Source organism: Stomoxys calcitrans, chromosome 3 (assembly GCF_963082655.1).
Source record: "Stomoxys calcitrans chromosome 3, idStoCalc2.1, whole genome shotgun sequence".
In the NCBI taxonomy this organism is placed as follows: Eukaryota; Metazoa; Arthropoda; class Insecta; order Diptera; family Muscidae; genus Stomoxys; species Stomoxys calcitrans.
The window spans coordinates 196,012,176-196,018,594 of record NC_081554.1 but is presented as its reverse complement, the minus strand read 5'-3'; positions in this window follow the sequence as shown (position 1 = coordinate 196,018,594).

Sequence of the window (6,419 nt, the reverse complement as noted above, 5' to 3'; positions counted from 1 at the left end):
TGGCTTACGTGCAAAGTGTGGTTCAAGTTGGAGCTCTGCCATCATTGGTGGTTTGTTGCCAGCGCCTGAGGTATATTCAAGGTGGAGTCTTTAAAGTTTGCATAAAGTCTCATGTTGTTATACTAAGTAAATAAGAAAAAAAAAAAATAAGTTAAAAAAATCCCACGCTCTGGTATCCACTATTCAGCAGTGCAATGAACTTCAATTTATGAGCAAGGTACAGTAGGAATTTCGCAAACTATATGTGATTCGAGGTTTTTTTTTCTTAGCAATTGATTTAATAAAGATTAATAAAACTTTTTCACCTTAGATAAAGAGAATGCACAAATTGCTTGTATGACCCAATCAATGCAAAGAATATTTCCTTAAAATTTGATGAAAATGGAGAAAAATTAACCGCCCTTAATTACATTTCACCAACTGGTAGCTGCTAATGACTGCTTGCATCTCTAAGTGACTTAGGTTAGCCAATCTAATCTATCTCCCTTGCCTGGCTGCAGCGCTCCCTTCCTTACCAAATACATGAGCTAAGATTGACTACTGCATTTACAATGGATTGTAAATTTTCAAGATTTTCACATGGTATAGGATCTTTGTTTTTGTGATAAGTTGTAATTTTCATTTTTCGTGTCATGAACAGTTGCCGCCGTTGATGTTGGTGGCCCCATACGTGAGAGATGAAGTGGCGGGTATGAGCGTACGTATGTATCTGTTGTTTTTGTTATTTCACCTCTCGCAGAATTTGATAATTTATGAGTTCTACTAAAATGGAAACACGGCAGCAGCAAAAACACTAAATTTTAGAAAATTAATTTTAATGCATGTTTTTTTCCCCTACCCGAAATGTTGTTTGTGTTATTGTTCCATCTAATGCAAAGAAACAAAAACAACAATAGCCTGTGTGTTGAAATCTAGATTTTCATGGGAATCTTTAGCCAATTCACAATGGCCTGGCCCCCTTGGCTGGCTGAACTGTAAAATGCTGTGGGATTTTTTTCTTGCCACATTCGAATTATATGCTTTGGTCATCGCTTTTGTCGCTGACAGACAACAAATGTTTTAGTTTAAGAAACTGAAATCCTTTTAATTAGATGCTATGTACTTGTTAGTTGTTGTTTTTCAACTTGGCTAGCAAATTGAAGTCCATTAATAGTAGCAATTAAATAAATAGTGAAATTATTTCCTAAATATGGCGTTAGCAAAACAAAAGACTTAAGACACAAGCGTAGCGCAAGGCCTTTATAAAATGATAACTGGGTAAATGATTACAAACTGATAAAGTCTATACCACCTCGATTTGTTCAAAATCAGAGTTTCCATATTTCATTTTCATACACTGATAGAAAAATTACGGTACTTTGCCAATGCCGCCTGGTATTATTTTGTTCGCGCCATTGGCAAAGATTTTTAATACCATTTGGTATCAATTCAATACCAGACAAAGGAGGCTATTAAGAATTGACGACGTCACATTTGTATTCTTGTCATCGCACCAGAAGTATTGTTGAGCTTTGTAATTAAAATATTGACGCCATTATAAAATATTTGTTAAACATTTGTTAAATAAATGATTTCAATACAATTTAAGTTCTTAAAAGCCTGTTCAAATACTCGACAGCGGTGAAAATGGAAAAAGTGCATATTTTAAGGACATTCAAGGTTGTGGGCCCATAAAAGGCGTATTTATTTTCCGATTTCGCCGAAATTTGGAACAGTGACTTGCGTTAGGCTCTTCGACAACTTTCTGCAATTTGGCCCAGATCGGTCCTGATTTGGATATAGCTGCGATATAGACCGATCTCTCGATTTAAGGTTTTGGGCCCATAAAAGATGTATTTTTTGTCAGATTTCGCCGAAATTTGTGACAGTGGGCTGCGTTACCCTCTTCAACAACTTTCTGCAATTTGGCCTAGATCGGTCCAGATTTGAATATAGCTGCCATATACACCGATCTCTCGATTTAAGATCTTGGGCCCATAAAAGGCGCATTTATTGTCCAATTTCGCCGAAATTTGGGACAGTGAGTTGTGTTAAGCCCCTCAACATTTTTCTGCAATTTGGCTTAGATCGGTCCACATTTGGATATAGCTGCCATATAGACCGATCTTTCGATTTAAGGTTTTGGGCCCATGAAAGGCGCATTTATTGTCGGATTTCGCTGAAATTTGGGACAGTGAGTTGTGTTAGGCCCTTCAACATTCTTCTTCAATTTCGCTCAGGTCGGTCTAGATTTGGATATAGATGCCATATACACCTATCTCTCGATTTAAGGGTTCGGGCCCATAAAAGGCGCATTTATTGTCAGATTTCGCCGAAATTTGGGACAGTGAGTTGTGTTAGGCCCCTCGACATTTTTCTGCAATTTGGCTTAGATCGGTCCACATTTCGATATCCTTCTTCAAAGCTAGGATATAGCTGCCGTATAGACCGATCTCTCGATTTAATGTATTAGCCCCATAAAAGCCACATTTATAATTCGATTTCACTGAAATTTGGCACAGTCACTTATGTTAGGCTTTTCGACAATGACTTGTACTTATTAGACAATGAGTGAATGTCCGTGCCGAATTTGTTCCAAATCGAACCATATTTCGATAAAGCTGCTATGAGACAATTAATAACGAATTTTTCACCGGATTATGACGGATGGTGGTTTACATATATACCCGAAGTGGTCGGTATACAAAACGCGGCCCGGCCGAACTTAACGCCTTTTAACTTGTTTTTGGTTCATTAAGGGGTGGAATAATCAATAACGGTTTGGTACTAAAACCAATTACGGTCTGGTGCTAAAACCAATAACAGATTGGCATTAAAAGCAATACCAGTTGGGTAATAAGGCTAGTACCAAACGGTACTAATCATTTTATGTTTCATTCATACCATCCGGTATTGTTTTTGTACCATACGGTGTTGTTGCTTTACTTTCAATACCGTATGGTACTGAAATGAGCACATTTGGTATCAACTTTTCTCTGAGTGTATACGAGAGCTTTAATCAAGCCTGCGCCGATTTTAATGGAATTTTACGCATATGTTCTGCTTAGCTAAAAAACAAAAGCAAAAGACTCAAAATTTCGTTCAATATCATCAAAAAATCGAAATTTCTGCTTTGCTTTAAATTGGCTATTAATCGATCCCTAAAACTTGATTCGTGAGTTCATCAAAAAACATGGTATTTAGAAGTGCCGCATTTCATTCCGCCAGCGAGAAAACCCTAAAAACATTTTTCAGCGGTGGTTATCGTCTCATTAAATACTGGCAACATTTCTGACTACTTCAGTCATATATTACTTCTCAACAAAGAGGTGTCACTCGCCATTAAACGTGGGGTCGCCTTATCACTGAACTTAATTTTTAATGGGGCAGCACTCAATTTCTATTATGAGAAGTTAGTTCCCCTCTGATTTGTTCCATAATGGGATGTTCGGGAAACACTACACCATAAAAACACTTCAACATCTTAAAATCAATGAATAATGATAATAATACTGGTATAGGGTAAAAACAAAAGACTTAAGAAAGAAACCCTTTAAATCAAACTGAGTGAGATTCCTACATGGTTGAAAAATTTATCAAAATTTTCCTTAGTGATTTCAAGACTCAATATAGTGCTCCAGATTTTTGCCTTTACCATTTTTTTTAGGTTTTTAATTTTTTATACCTCAAAAAGAAAGACTTAAGAAACTAACTTTAAAAATCCAAATGCATGCAATTCCAGTTTCCCTTTCAAATAAAACAAGTAAAAATGTGTTCGGCCGTGCCGTGGGTACACACCACCTATTTTATTATAACTCCACTCCACTCCTCCATCTATAGTTATATCTAAATAGGAGCTGGTCTCGATCATATTTTATTCAGATCCAGAGAATTCATATACAAGTAACAGTTTCGGCGAAATCAGGCAAGAAATACGCTTTTTATGGGATTAAGACCCAAAAATAGAAGATCGGTCTGTATGACAGCTACATCTGTATAGTCTGATCTGAGTCATATTTGGTTCGGATGTCAGAAGGCTTAAAATAACTAAATATTTAAAATTTCAACGAAATCGGGTAATAAATAAAACTTTTATGGGCTTCAGACCCTTAATCGGCATATCGGTCTGTATGGCAGCTATATCTAACTATTGTTCGATCTTTATAATCTCTGAGTGAGATGGCGGGAGGCTTAAAACAACTCACTGATTCACATTTCAGTGAAATTGAGTAATAATAAAAGCTTTTATGGACTTTAGACTCATAATAAAGCTTTTATGGGTTTCAGATCCTTTATCGGCAGATCGGTTTATATATGGCAGCTATACTAAATATAGGCCGATCTGAACCATATTTAGATCAGATGTCGGGAGGCCTATACTACTCACTGTTTCAAATTTCAACGAAATCGGATACAAAATAAAGCTTTTATGGGCTTCAGATCCTTTATCGGCAGATCGGTCTATATAGCAGCTATATCCAAATGTGGTCCGATTTAGCCCGTTCAGGAACTTAACCTGCGTGCATCAAAAATACGTATCTGTGCCGAATTTCAGCTCAACGTCTCAATTTTTGCTGGCTGTAGAGTGATTACAACAGACGGACGGACAGACACACGGACTTCGTTAAATCGGCAAAGAATTTTATGACGATCCGAAATATATATACTTTGTAGGGTCGGAAATTGCTATTTGAAGGTGTTGCAAACGGAATGACTAAATGAATATATCCCCTATCCTATGGGTATAAAAATTAAATAAAATATTTTTTAGTATATGTACTGAAACAAGAAATTTGCAAATTTTCCCCATAAACATTCCACTAAGGAACAGGGGCAAACTTCTCACATATCAATGAGTGCAGTCCGATTGAAGTTAAAGCTCAATGATAAGGGACCTCCTTTTTATAGCCGAGTCCAAACGGCGAGCCGCAGTGCGACACCTCTTTGGAGAGAAGTTTTACATGGCAAGTACCTCACAAATGTTGCCAGCATTAGGAGGGGAAAACCACCGCTGAAAATTTTTTTCTGATGATCTCGCCAGGATTCGAACCCAAGCGTTCAGCGTCATAGGCGGACATGCTAACCTCTGCGCTACGGTGGCCTCCTATGTACTGAAACATTTTATACCAAAATTCGCCATTTTCCCGTTTTTTCTATATCTTTAAAACGAAAGACTTAAGAAACAAAATATATTGAAATGAAAAACTAAACAAATTTTTCTTTATCAAGTTTTTTGCCTGTTAGGGCTAAAATCAATAAATTGTACAATTTTTGTTTGTTTCTCTTTCGAGACGAGCTCAATGATCGGAGATTTTCTTTGCAAATAGAAAAGGAAAGCGAGAGATCACATCATACACCAACCACTTTGACTTTTCTCATTTTTGTAAACCTAAATCGAAAGACTTAAAAAACGAACCTTTTTTTAATAAAAATGGATTCTCACAAATTTGAAAAATTTAATAAAATTTTCCTTCCTATTGCTAATATTTGCATGCCTTATTCGATATTTCACTTTCAAGTTTTTTTGCCATTTCCATTTTTGTTAACCTAAAAAACGAAAGACTTAAGAAACAAACCTTTGCTATTGCAATAAAAAAAAAAACATTAAAAAAGAAGCATCTTCAAGACGGGAGTCATTTCCCATGAAGTCTTTTAAGAAAATTTATACATGGACACTCGCTCACTCACATACATCATTTACATTTATATTTAATTTATTAACTCACAACAGCAGAAATTAACGACAAAAGAAAGAAGGAGCAAAAGGCCATGAAACACCACGAAAATGTCTTAAGACATGGCTTGCAAGCATACCATTTTCTTAGCTAGCCCAAAATAAAACCAAGGCCCTATACACTACTTTTGCATAAAATTCCCACGCAGTTGTGATTTTTTTCTTGTTCATTTTATTGAGGGAGCAGTAGCAGTAGCTGTGGTGTGTGTGGTGGTGGTTAATAATTCTTTTTTTACAACGTCCATAATTTAGCGTGTGAAAATTAAGGTTGTCTTAGGAGAATTCTTTTCAGCGTAATTAACGTTCAAAAGTCAGCAAAGAAAATGCTTTTTCACTTCTAGCCAGGGGGGTAGTTACAACTAAAGCATTCCTATAGGAATTGCTGGATTGAGGTTTCTCTTTAGACCACAAAGTACAGAGAGTTTACGTTGTGTTATAGCATGACTTGACTTATTAGAAATTCTAATTTCTTATTGGAGAACCATCTCTGCTGTTGTCAACATAAAGATTTTCCCACCACTAACTTGGCCATTTGGTTTGGTGGTTGATTTAGTCTTTAAGACGTTCGGCAAACGATGTTTAACACGCAACACAGGCTGGAATTTTGGTGGGAATTTTTCTCCCCTTGTTGGAATCAACATGCAAGTTCAACTGTCTTATACAATAATAGTTATTTTCTTATCAGCTACATCTGCCCAGAAGACAT